Source organism: Lepisma saccharinum, chromosome 18, assembly GCF_977018435.1.
Source record: "Lepisma saccharinum chromosome 18, izLepSacc3.1, whole genome shotgun sequence".
In the NCBI taxonomy this organism is placed as follows: domain Eukaryota; kingdom Metazoa; phylum Arthropoda; class Insecta; order Zygentoma; family Lepismatidae; genus Lepisma; species Lepisma saccharinum.
Genome location: NC_139246.1, coordinates 14,011,575 through 14,026,515, shown reverse-complemented (window position 1 = coordinate 14,026,515; position 14,941 = coordinate 14,011,575).

The following is a 14,941-nucleotide window of genomic DNA, read 5'->3' as shown; positions in this document are numbered from 1 at the left end:
TTACGCCACGATGGTCCGCCGGGCTTAAGAGTAAACGGCGGCACAGCAATTGGAGTAGATAGAAAATTACCATATCGAACAGTTACCTTCCCACCAAACTTCCTCTTGCCAGAACATACTGCTAGTACCATCTATTTTCCATCCCGGGTCGTTACTTTTGCTACCATCTATGTAAGACCAGGGGAGACTATTCCATACCAATTCTTTCAACATATCCAAACCCTTAGCAAACATTATATCATAGCAGCGGACATCAATTATCATAGTCGAACCATGCAAGACAAAACAAACTTTTTACAATTTCTGGACCAAAACACTACAGCAGAATTCCATGTACTGCCCAGAGCCACACGTCCCATAAGTAACACTACCCCTGACGTTGTTATAACATCAACATCTCTAAGTGCCTGCTTGAACATATCTGTGCTGGATTCCATCGGCAGTGACCATGACCCAGTGAAAATTACCTTAAATCTTGGTAACCGCAATACGAGCAGTACAATACAACCTCGAAAAATCTGGTGTTACAACAAAGCGAACTGGGAGGCATATAGTGAAAAGCTACAGAATGCTTTTTCTCACCCGCATCCACCACCAAACAATTCAGAGGAACTCGATACGGCGGTGGAACATCTTACTGCTCAGATTACCAGTGCGGCAACCACTAACATACCTACGACCACTCTGAATAGTTACAAACCAAAGCTACCTCCGCAATATCTTCACCTAATCACAGCATCACGACGAGCATACAGGGACTATCTCCAGACCAGAAATCCTGAATCCCTTAACTTACACCGTCAATGGCTGCGTACAGTACAAAACTATATAAAAGCTTATAAACAACGTCGATGGATTGAAACGTGCAACCAATTGAGTGATGAAAGCCATCCCACCAAATACTGGAAACGTTTCAAGGTGCTCACTGGACAATCCAGTAGTACTCCTTATCCAATAACAATCAAGGACGCAGCCCTAAACACAGACACTGAAAAAGCTCATGCCTTCGCAAATGTCTTGCAAGACACTTTCACTCCAACACCACAATTAGCTCCAAATCTCCGCCTCCAGACCAAAATTGACAGAGTCACCAACCCCAATAACAGGCAACTGCAACCCAGTAATACGCACACTATTGATCCTACAAATGCTCTAACTGTTCCTATCACAACAGACGATATTATCAATACTGTGCGTAGGAAGAGAAACACCGCTCCCGGCTTGGACAATATCACATACGCATTGATCAAACAGGCCCCGCTTGCATTGCTGTCCTTTCTGGCTATTATATACAATTTTATCCTCCGCACAGGACACTACCCGACAGACTGGAAGATTTCGAAAGTTCTAATGTTTCCAAAGCCACACAAAGATAGTACCAACCCCACAAACTATCGACCTATTCAGCTCACATCAACCTTTAGCAAAATATTCGAACGCATCATTGTTCGACGCATACACATGCACTTACAAGCACACAGTTTACTTCCGTCGCACCAAGCAGGCTTTAGACCTCAACACAGTGTCCTTGATAATTTGTTAAAACTAACGACTCGCATCACAAATCACTTCAACACATCCAAACCATCCTGTCTAGTACTATTCGACCTGGAGAAAGCATTTGACAAAGTATGGCATACTGGACTCATTTACAAGCTCCATAAATTCCAACTACCGCTTTGCTATGTCAGATTAGTACACAGCTTTCTAACAAATAGGGTCGCTTATGTCACTGTAAATGGAGCGATGTCATACCCCATTTTCCCTTACTCTGGCGTTCCACAGGGTGCTGCTTTATCACCATTACTCTACATACTATACGTTGCCGATATGCCAAAACCCCCACAAGTTTCTATCTACCAATTCGCTGACGACACCGCATTTCTCGCCTGTTGTTCAACCATCCAAGCTATAAACAAAACTCTCCAACCAGCTATAAACTCCTTCCAAAGATGGTGTGACACATGGCGTCTCACAATAAATGCTCTCAAAACACAAGCATTGGTGTTTCTACAGACAGGCTGTCGTTCGAAGATCCAAAGGAACCCAACATTATTAAACATCAAAATACGGGGAACTCCAATTCTGCCTGCCACCACTGCAAAATACCTGGGAGTCATATTTGACTCCAAGCTAACATGGAAACCTCAATTGCTCAACATCGTCCAAAAAGCTACAAATCGTCTGAGCTTGCTCAAACGGCTAATTGGAACATCCTGGGGACTCAACTCCCAGGTTGTCCTACATACCTACAAGGCTTTCCTTCGACCAGCAATAATTTACGGCCACACTGCATGGATATCAGCGCCAGACTCATTCTATCACAAACTACAAGTTCTGGAAAGACATGCTCTTCGTTTGGCCTTCAGAGTAGTCCTACCAAGTCCTACACGACTACTGTACGAGCGAATAACCTTCCCGGAAATCACAACCTACATCGAAGCCATCCGTCACAAATATATAACTGGTCGAATGAACTCGCACCATCCACAACTTCTCAGCACAATGTACGAAGATGCTCTACACGACTGCCTTCCCACTTACCACTGCACACCATTACAGCATCTCTTAACCATGTATACCTTCCTGATAGATCCACAGCATCCTGATTATCAGCTGTATATCATCCATCATCCTCCGAAACTACGGCACGTGATATATCCAACACATGCCGCACCATAGCAAATTATTACTTTCCTAACAAGTAATTTTCCCACTACTGAATAAATAACATCTAAGTGAACTACCCCCAGAATAAGTAAATTTGTACCACTTCAATACTGAAAACACACTTAGACCATCACCTTGCAAGGGAAAACATTTATGAAAACAATTCACTTACCAAAGAGAAGGTGTAGCCTTCTAAATGGAAAACGAGGACAAAAAAAAAAAAAAAAAAAAGAAAAAAAAAGGTTTTATAACTAGATGCTCTTCAAGACTGCCTTCCTACATACCACTGCACACCACTACAGCATCTCTTAACCATGTATACCTTCCTGATAGATCCACAGCTGACTATCAGCTGTATAATATCCTTCGGAACTACGGCACGTGATATATCCTACGCATGCCGCACCATAGCAAACTATTACTTTCCTCACTGAAGTAAATAAGATCTGAATGAAATACCCATAGAATAAGTAAATATGTACCACTTCTAATACAGAAAACCACTTAGACCATCAACTTGCACAACAAAAAAAAATGAAAACAATTCACTTATCAAAGAGAAGGTGTATCCTTCTAAATGGAAAACGAGGACAAAAAAGGAGGTTTTATTACACAGGGCCCAAAATTACTGATCAGTGATCGGTTAGTTCATATGAACTTTCCAGCCTGATCATTACCAGTGCGTAGTTAGAGATTTTTGTGGGAGCAGGAAAAGGTTTATTATCCATTTTGCCTTGACTCATCTCACTCAACAGATCGCTAGGTGCCGTGGCTTGCCGCGAGTTGATAGCTTCCTGGAGATGAGGCCTTGCTCGAAAAATGTTTATTATCCATTTTATTACACAGCAACATCATACTTCGTTTCGATGTTGGGGGAGCAGCACCTTGTCCATCGAACTCCGCAGAGGTAGAAAGGAACTTAGTTTGACTCTTTATGCCCCAGCCATGGAAAATGAGGGAAGAAGAAAGCGACTCCGAAAGCGTCGACCACCCATAGATGTAGAAGAGGTTTCTACCAGCAGCGAATGCGACAACGCTAGTCTTCCAGCGCCGAAGCAACAAAGTTCGACCCAAGGTGACAAGCCCGTAGCAGACCCAACTGAGAAGACCTACAGGCCTCCCTGTATCTCCATTTATAATACGATAACTTGTGAGGTATCAAACCAAATACATGCTCTTGTCTGTGGCAGAGCTCGTTTTATCTAGACCAGAGGATGTTGTAGAGTGCAAGCACACGACCAGAAAGACTTCACGGCCATACGTGAATTCCTCGAGAAAAAGAAGATTGGATATGCTTACGGCTCGTCAGCCGCAGCAAAACTCAAAGTGATTCTACGACACCTCCGGCAGATACGAAGCCCGAGGATGTTCAAGACTATCTGACCAAGCACTGTGGATTAAAAATCCATAGTGTAAGTCGACTTACAGCTCCAGCTCGCCGTCAGCAGAAGACCACTACAGTGGACCAGGTTTCAAATGGTCCCACCCCGCCAAGGCGACCATTACCCCTTCTCATGGTCGTTCTGCCGAAGACACAGCAATCCCAACGGATTTACAAGATTGATCAGCTGGGTCAATATACGATTCGAGTGCAGAAATACCGCTCGTCGCAGATTCTGCAATGCCACGCCTGCCAGAGAATCGGGCACGGCCAGCGCCACTACTTCGCCCAGCCCCGCTGCGTTAAGTGTGCGGGGGCCCACGCATTCTCCGACTGCCCACAGAAGGACCAGCCTACTCCACCGACGTATGCTAACTGTAATCAACCACATTACGCCAGCTACAGGGGGTATCTTCTGTTCAAAAAGGTGGAAGAAGAGAGACGGGCCCAATCGGACTGAAAACGCCGAGATACGTATAACTCGGCCAATTCGACAGGACACCACCATGACTTCACCAGTCATGGAACCTCGCCAAACAGCCTCGCACCGACCGGCCAATCAGAAGCCAGCCTCCAGCCGGAGAGACCCTTGCACTCCAGGGACTCGACAGGCTTATCGCCCAGCGGCTACCACGACCTCGCACCAAGCTTCGCTGTTGGATATCCTCCAACAACTAGCGCAACCTGACGTACTCCCAGGGCTGATAATGCTACTCAAGGGACTGCAGCAGATCCGAGGGGCATCGGACTCCAAGACACGACAACACGCCTCGCTGACGCCATGGTACCTTAGGGTATCCTGTTTTGTAATGTTTTGTTCTTTGTTACTTTATGTTTGCACTGTAAGGAACAATTTTGAAAATTCCCCCTTCCCACAGTTGCGGGAGGATTTGTTAGGATTGAAATTGTCATGTGAAGAATTATTTTGATTCTCTTCCCTGCCGTAGTTGCGGGAGGATTAGCAAAAATTGTCATATACCATAATGTAAGGTACTAAACTTTGTATAATGAGATTCCAGATAAATAAATTTGTAATGCTGGAAAAAAGTAAGCCCTGTCAAAAAAAAGAAAAAAAAAGTTTTCTTATCTGGAAGATTTCGAAGGTTCTAACGTTTCCAAAGCCAAACAAAGATAGTACCAACCCCGCAAACTATCGACCTATTCAGCTCACATCCTTTAGCAAAATATTGGAACGCATCATTGTTCGACGCATACACATGCACTTATAAGCTCACAATTTACTTCCGTCGCACCAAGCAAGCTTTAGACTTCAACACAGTGTCCTAGATAATTTGTTAGAACTAACGACTCGCATCACAAATCACTTCAACACTTCCAAACCATCCTGTCTAGTGCTATTCGACCTGGAGAAAGCATTTGACAAAGTATTATGGCATACTGGACTCATCTACAAACTTCATAAATTCCACCTACCGCTTTGCTATGTCAGATTAGTCCACAGCTTTCTAACAAATAGGATCGCTTATGTCACTGTAAATGGAGCGATGTCATACCCCATTTTCCCTTACTCTGGTGTTCCACAGGGTGCTGCTTTATCACCACTACTCTACATACTATACGTTGCCGATATGCGAAAAACCCCAAAAGTTTCTATCTATCAATTCGCCGACGACACTGCATTTCTCGCATGTTGTTCAACCATCCAAGCTATAAACAAAGCTCTCCAACCAGCTATAAACTCCTTCCAAAGATGGTGTGACACATGGCGTCTCACAATTAATGCTCTCAAAACACAAGTATTGCTGTTTCTGCAGACAGGCTGTTGCTCGAAGATCCAAAGGAACCCAACATATTAGACATTAAAATACGGGGAACTCCTATTCTGCCTACGACTACTGCAAAATGCCTGGGAGTCATATTTGACTCCAGGCTAACCTGGAAACCTCACTTGCTCAACATTGCTCAGAAAGCTACAAATCGTATGTGATTGCTCAAACGGCTAGTTGGAACATCCTGGGGATTCAACTTCCAGGTCGTCTTACATACCTACAAAGCTTTCCTTCGACCAGCAATTATTTACGGCCACACTGCATGGATATCAGCCCCAGACTCATTCTATCACAAACTACAAGTTCTGGAAAGACATGCTCATCGTTTGGCCTTCAGAGTAGTCCTACCAAGTCCTACACGACTACTGTACGAGCGAATAACCTTTCCCGAAATCACAACCCACATCGAAGCCATCCGTCACAAATATATAACTGGTCGAATGAACTCGCGCCATCCACCACTTCTCAGCACAATGTACGAAGATGCTCTTCACGACTGCCTTTCTACATACCACTGCACACCATTACAGCATCTCTTAACCATGTATACCTTCCTGATAGATCCACAGCATCCTGACTATCAGCTGTATAATATCCATCATCCTTCGGAACTACGGCACGTGATATATCCAACACATGTCGCACAACAACAAATTACTTTCCTCGCCGAAGTAAATTTCACACTACCGTCACTGAATAAATAAGATCTGAATGAAATACCCTCAGAGTAAGTAAATATGTAGTAGTGTCAATATGTACCTTTGACGCCAACTCTGATTTCTTGACCAAACGACCACAAAAAGTTGAAAAACTCACTTTCTCTCCCTGTTCCGCGCCTGATTTATTGCGCTGACGATGTTTCACGGGTGCAGAAAAGCAGTGATGAGTGAAAGATGAGCTCTCATCCTCTCATCCTCTCATCCTCTCATCTTCTCATCCTCTCATCCTCTCATCCTCTTATTCTCTCTCTACCTTCAGAACATTGTCGTCAACATCAGAGATGAAGTTGGAGTGCTGGAATCAACGGGACCAAATGTTTATATATCGTGACCTTCGTAAACCTCTCTCTTGGGGGAAGGATGTGGCATATACACACGCGCGCGCTCTCATCCTCTTATTCTCTCATCCTCTTATTCTCTCTACCTTCAGAACATTGTCGTCAACATCAGAGATGAAGTTGGAGTGCTGGAATCAACGGGACCAAATGTTTATATATCGTGACCTTCGTAAACCTCTCTCTTGGGGGAAGGATGTGGCATATACACACGCGCGCGCGCGTATGCCTCTCATTATTTTCCGTATTGTGACGCAAAAAACAAACCTCTCATCCTCTCATCCTCTTATCCTCTCATCCTCTCATTTTTTGGGGGATGAGTGCACCTTATCGTAATTTTCCAAGTCCGGGACCCAAATGTTTATATATCGTGACCTTCGTAAACCTCTCATCCTCTCATCCTCTCATCTTCTCATCCTCTTATCTTCTCATCCTCTTATTTTTGAAGAATGAGTGTACCTTATCGTAATTTTCCAAGTCCGGGACCAAATGTTTATATATCGTGACCTTTGTAAACCTCTCTCGGGGAACGATGTGCCACACACATACACACACGCGCGCGCGTATCATTTTCTCTCCACGTTCATTGCCATCTACTTCCGCAGTGTACGACTCCACCCTCGGCAACCACAAATGGCAATAAACTCCCCGAACCTAATTATCTTGCATCTGCTTCCGCCCGAAGCGAATCTGTAAGAGGATGCGAGGAAAAAAATGATCGAATACCATGATAAACATGCATGAGGTGGAACTGTCAACGGGGTTCATTGCCATCTACTTCCGCAGTGGACGACTCCACCCTCGGCAACCACAAATGGCAATAAACTCCCCGAACCTAATTATCTTGCATCTGCTTCCGCCCGAAGCGAATCTGTAAGAGGATGCGAGGAAAAAAATGATCGAATACCATGATAAACATGCATGAGGTGGAACTGTCAACGGGGTTCATTGCCATCTACTTCCGCAGTGGACGACTCCACCCTCGGCAACCACAAATGGCAATAAACTCCCCGAACCTAATTATCTTGCATCTGCTTCCGCCCGAAGCGAATCTGTAAGAGGATGCGAGGAAAAAAATGATCGAATACCATGATAAACATGCATGAGGTGGAACTGTCAACGGGGTTCATTGCCAGGACATTGACTATAGCGCTCATTGTATTTTCACCAAGGGGGGGGGGGTCGCATGGGATGGGGGGTTCCTATATAACGCACCAGTTTCTCTTTTTGTACATCATTATCATAGTGAGCCTCAATCGTGGCAGTTTAGTATTCTTAATTGTTTGTCTGATAGTATACATATATATCATCGTGGAAGTTTTAGTGAGCTACAAGTTTTATTTTGAAGTCTCTCTATCTTTCTTGAAAGGTGAACGTCAATTGTGGCAGTTCAGTATTTTTTAATTTGTTTGTCTGGCAGTATACATATATATCATCGTGGAAGTTTTAGTGAGCTACAAGCTTTTTTGAACTCTCTCTATCTCTCTTGAAAGGTAAGTTGTTTTTCAAGTGTCTTTTTTCATCATATATTTATTTTGTTTTGCGTCTGACACACACACATATTCAGAGGAGTCATAAAAATTGACACACACCTCCTACAACAGTGCACACACTGTTCGCGTCTAATATATATATGTACTTGTGGAAGGAAAAAAAAATGTTTAATATTTTTTCAACTTTTTTTCCTTCTGTTTCAGTGCGCTTTCCCCTACCACCACCACCATCACCACAACCCCCCAAAAAAATTTCTCTGTATATATATATATAAATAACAGAGGGAAAAAATGGAATCGCAACCAGGTCCCTCCGGTTTTTGCGGGAAAGTGGCATGTCGCAACTGTGAGACGTTGATTTCTAAACCTAACATTGCTAGGCATTTGAAAAAATGTCGTCTACCGGATCATGATGTCGTAGTCCCGCCGGCAAAGAAATCTCGCATTGATGCGCATGAAGGCGGTGCTTTGAATAAAAGTGCACGCATCATGACCTATAAATCTGGAAGTGAAAAGTGTGACTCGAGCATCTTCCTCGACAAAGTGAAATCTCTGGTAGTACATCAATTACGTGATTGCCTCGTCAATGTTGCAATTAAAATTCATCTCGTCTTGACCCTGCTGTATGAGAAAGTTGTCTCGTCCGAGTCAAGCACTTTCAGCTTTTACGTAGGGTGCGAATGCTTACACGATGACAATAACGAGGATCTGGAGGAAATTGTGACACGGCTATTCGAGCACTTGGGAGAAAAACAAGAAGACTTTGAAGGTAGAGGAAGCGGGTGGACTCTTTGCGGTGAGAATCACACGTTAGAACTTCGAGTCTGCAATTTTAAACCGTTACGCAGCGCTCAAAAAAAAAAAAAAAAAAAAAAAAAAAAAGCAAAATGCAGTGTTGAACATACAAAGTAATGATGCGAAGAGTTTCCTGTGGTCTGTCATCGCCGCATTACACCCAGCAAATAATGATAAACCCCAACGCCTGTCCAATTACCGAGGATATGAGGGAAGATACGAGAATATGATGAGAGGAATTTCCTATCCTGTGCCTCTGAATAAGATCAATCAATTTGAAAAAAACTATAGAGAGGAAAAAGGAGAAGATATCAATATTTCTGTGTTTGGGGTTGACGATTGCGACAACATTCGTGTGTTAAGACCTGCGAGAATTCAGAATAATATAATTCGACTCTTGCTTGTAGATGGCCGTTACAGTTTGATACGGAATTTCTCACGATTAGTAGGAAGACAGATCACCAAGCATCACGATAAGATCGAAATTTGCGATCGATGCTTGAGAATTTTTCGCGAGGGAAAGAAGATGAAAGAACAGCACAAGTGTTTTGGCTCCGTGAATGCAGAACCCGAAGATGTCATGCCGGAACCCGGAACCAAGATGAAATTTCAGAAACACCAGGCTCTTCTCCACCATCCCGCTGTTCTTTATGCCGACTTTGAAAGCTTCCAAGTTCCCATGACGTCTTGCAACCCTGATCCCTCTACCTCAAGCACGATACAAATTTTTCACCACGAGCCTTGCAGTTTCTCCATCTACGGAGAAAAATTAAATGATGTCATCCTGTATTGCGGACCCGATGCGGCAAAACATTTTGTTAAAAAGATAGCGGAATGCGCGAGAGAACTTGCACCCAGCCTGAAAGGCTCTTACGTTTCTCCACCTGCTCTCACGACGGAACAACAACGGGGACATGACGCGGCGACAAGATGCGCGGAGTGTAACCAGGTTTTCACCGCCGAAAATTACAAGGTCGTCCACCATGACCACCAGAATGGATTATTCCTGAGCACCATCTGTAATTCGTGCAATCTCAAGATTAAGGAGTCGCATTTTGTTGCCGTGTTTCTGCACTACACGGAAAAATACGATACGCATCTCTTCGTTAAAGAGCTCTACAACATAACTTCTCGAATCAGCATCATTCCGAGAACGAGCGAGAAGTACATCGCGGTGAGAGTGTGGATCCCTCTCCAAGAAGGAGGAAGTGTGGAAGTGCGAATCCTGGACTCTTACAATTTCCTGTCCTCCAGCCTCGCAAGCCTTGCATCTCAACTTGGCGACGAAGATCTTGTGGCCACCAAGCAAAAATGTTTTTCGGGGAGAGATGAGAATTTGAATCTGTTGCGTCGCAAGGGCGTCTACCCTTACGAGTACGTCAACGATTTCGAGAAATTTGACGAGACGGAACTCCCACCCCGGGAGGCATTTTATTCTCATCTCACGGAGGACGTCTGTTCCGAAGAGGACTACGAACACGCTCGTAGTGTATGGACGGCATTCAATTGCCAAACTTTTCGCGATTATCACGATCTCTATCTGAAATTGGACGTGACTCTCCTCATGGATATTTTCGAATCGTTTCGTAAGAGATGCATCGCAATATACAAGTTGGATCCTGCGTATTTCTTCTCGACGCCGGGGTTGACTTGGGAATCGATGATGAAATATACCAACGTGGAACTGGGACTCATCGCAGAGAAGGAACAGTATGCTTTCATGGAGAGTGCGATACGCGGTGGCATCGTCCAATGCCCCCGACGCCATGCTCAGGCAAACAATCCTCATACGCCTGGTTACGATGCATCGAAGCCCAACACCTATATTGTCTACTGGGATGTCAACAACCTGTACGGCCACTCCATGTCCCAGTGTCTTCCCATCGGCGACTACGCGTGGATGACCGAAGAGGAACTCTCCTGCGAAGATTTTCTCAACTGGAGCGAAGATAACGAATGGGGCTGTTTCTTGGAAGTCGATCTCGATTATCCCGAAACGCTTCACGAGAAACATCACGGATTGGCCCTGGCCCCCACCAAAGAGAAGCCACCTGGAGGACAGGAGCCAAAACTCATACTAAGCATGGAGAACAAGAGGAATTACGTTCTGCACTACCGACTCCTCCAATTTTACGTGAGTCACGGCTTGCAGTTGAAGAAAGTACATAGAGGATTAAAGTTCCGACAGAGCAAGTGGCTGGAACCCTACATAGCCGAGAACACGCAACGCAGAGCGCAATCGACATCGCCTGCAGACAAGGATCTGTACAAACTGTTCAATAACGCCATCTACGGCAAGACGATGGAGAACGTGCGTAATTACATCGACGCAACGTTGGTCACGGAGGAAAAGAAATTTGAGAAGATCGTCGCGTCCCCCTACTTCAAAAACTTCACCATTTTCGACGAGAATCTAGTATTCGTCGAGAGGAACAAGAAGCAAGTGATGCTCAACAAGCCGATTGCCATAGGTGCCACCGTCCTTGAACTATCAAAATTGCACATGTACCAATCGTACTACGATCAGTTTCAACCTTTTTATGGAGATAACATCCAAATATGTTACATTGACACGGATAGCTTCATTTTTCTAATCCAAAACACACCAAACCTCGAACGTGATCTGACTAAGATGAAGCATCTGTTTGATTTTAGCAACTTACCATCAGGCCATCACTTACATTCGGCAGAAAACAAAATGACCATAGGAAAGTTCAAAGATGAAGTTGGCGGGAAGTACATCAGCGAATTTGCGGGGCTTCGTGCCAAAATGTACTGTGTAAAGATTGCAGAAGAAAAAGAGATCAAGAAAGCGAAGGGTGTGGGAAAAATAAGTACCAGCAAATTTAGCATGCAAGACTACAAGGAATGCCTTTTTCATGGTAAAAGGCAACTCAGCGCCGATCATCGCATTACAAGTAAATTGCATGATTTGTACACGACGCGCGTAACCAAAGTAGCATTGGATGCAACAGACAACAAGTTACGTGTTCTCGATTGTAAAATCCACACGAGAGAGTGGGGCCACTGCAATGGAAGCGATAAATGTGACGTGTGTTAACTGTAACCCCATAGCCATGAAGTCCGCTGTGTCTTTTGCCATTCTTCAAAAAAACAGACGGAGGAAAAGAGGGGCCCTCGGGCGATGAAAAGTTGCAAGCTGTTATTATGTTGTTAAGCCCGCTCCAAACCGAGGCTCATTAAATTCAACTCTTATTTTTCATCGCCCGAGGGCTCCTCTTTTCCTCCGTCTGTTTTTTGAAGAATGGCAAAGGCACAACGTGTTAAATAACTAACAAGGACAATGAATCTCTTTGGTTTCCGCAAACAAAGCAACATGGACACTGCATCACCAAATTTCAATAACCTCTTACCTTCCGTGTTATCTAAACTCAATGGTCTACTAATTGTACATCTTAATAGTATATGGACGAAAATGAATGACGATGTGGGCAAGATGTTTTACGTCTTCAATAACAATTTACATTTCTATGAAATTCCGATCGACGGGAAACTTCAAATCACCGTGAATCCAGAAAACGCAGGCGAAATCAAAATTTCTACCGGCAAGAACATTTTTCGAATTAAGCACGACAAGATGCTTTCTAACATTACGTACGATGTGTCTGCAGGAGATTATCTTTACATGGAACTCCTCGGAGATTACGACAAACTTATTCCTCTCTTCGTAGAATTACGAATCGTCTATCCTATTATAAATAACCGTTAACCAAAAATGCCTAACGACATTTTCGGCAACACCAAGCGTGTAGACCACGCAGAAGAGATTCTCATGCTGGACGTTCGAGTTAAGAAGTTGAGGACCGATTTGATCGCTTTGCAGGAGACCTTAAACAAAAGTTTAGAGTCTGAGATCGCTACGCTCCAAACGCAATGTCTCGATCCCATTCTGAAAATCGATTCCGAACTGAAAACACTGATAAAAAATTATGTTGACGTACCTTCTTACGACAACATTCAAAATATACAGTTGAGCATGGATTCGCTTCAAAATGATTTGGCCAAATTACAGCAATTTCAATCGAAAAATGAAGATTTGGAAAAATTGAAACTCGAAATCGAAGAGCGAACTTCCGCAATAGAAAAGAATTTCTCTGAACTTCAAACCGTCGTGAATGATATTGATGTAGAACGCTTGCAGGTCGTTGTTTCTAAATTACAAGAAGAATTCACCGGCACGTTGGAAGAAATCAAATCCAAGTTGCAGACTTTGGAAGATACAATGACGAACCTACCATCGTCGGACGAACTGCAGGTCATCGGTAAAAGCGTCGCGAACATAAAAATTCAACTGGAGGCTTATCAAGATTTCGAACACATTCAAACCACCATCGCTACGCTTCAGGCGTCTCTGGAGTTGATCAACGAAGAAATTAAAAATATTCACGCTGAAGCAAGTGTGTTGACGAGTATTCAGGACACGTTAAGCACGGTTCAGCAGAAGATCCAATATTTGGAAAATTTGAACGTCGAATCCAATCTTACTCATTTTCATCACGTACTGGACAACATACAGGGTGACTTGGAATCGTTACGAACGAGCGTGCCTTCAAGCGAAGATTTGGAAAAATTGAAAACGGCGGTGACGGCACTATCTGATTCGAGTGACATCAAAAGTTCGTTGAGCGATCTCGAGAGTAGGGTGGCCAATCTCCCCACCTCCAAAGAATTACACGCTTTGAAAAGGAACATATCACGTATGCTGAAACGACTGGAAACGGAAACAGCGAACGTGGAACAGATTCGAGACGAACTTGCTTCGCTGGTGTCGACGCTGCCCACTTCGCAGAGCGTCGCCGACCTTCACACGCAGTTTACAGAGATGCGAATCATCGTGAACGATCTTACCGAGAAGAGCTCGAAATTGAATCAAATCGAGAACCTTCAGAATATTGTCGTCAACATCAGAGATCAAGTTGGAGTGCTGGAATCAACGCAGGAATCGACGCTGGCCTCTTTCGGTGCCAAGTTGCAAGAACTCAACGAAAGCTATAAGCAGTTGAACGTGGAGGTGAAAATCAAACCGTCGTTTTCTGCCGTAACGGATAGCATAGTCGAGCATTTGCTGCCCATCGAAAATAAACTCGGACAAGTTCACAGCAACCTCGTTAGCGTCGATACTAAATTCGCTAAACTGCATTCTCTGCAAGCCATCGAAATCAACAGCGTTCCCAATCAACAGAGAATCTCCACCTTCGTCGAAGGTAACAAACTGTACATGCTGCATCCTTATCATCCGTACTACAAGTTTCTCCTCGATGGCACGATTCAGATAAACGAATTTTCGTACTGGTCTCACGGCAGAAAAGCTAGCGTTCCCACCATGACTTTGATATCGAATCGTGGTGTCCAGAAAGCAGGAAACATTCCTCTGGCACGTTGGAACGAAACGCGCAACATATATGAAATACACGAAGACGAAGATCTTACCGTTTTCGACGTGAGTGCCGGCGATAAGCTGATCATTCAAAACACGAGCGAAGTGCCACCCTCTTTGAATCCCATCACGCTTGTGCTTCTCTTGAAACGTAATCTCTAAAAAAATGTCTAGGCAAGCCATCGTCGAAGAATTGCATAAACCTGCACGCCGCAACTACGAACGTTTGGCTGTGGTAACCAAGGACATCGACGACCTCTGGGAAAGCGACCTCGTCGAAATGAGTAGCGGCAAGTTAAAAAACGTACATAAGTTGAACAAGGGCAACAAGTACCTCCTCACCGTCATAGACACGTTTTC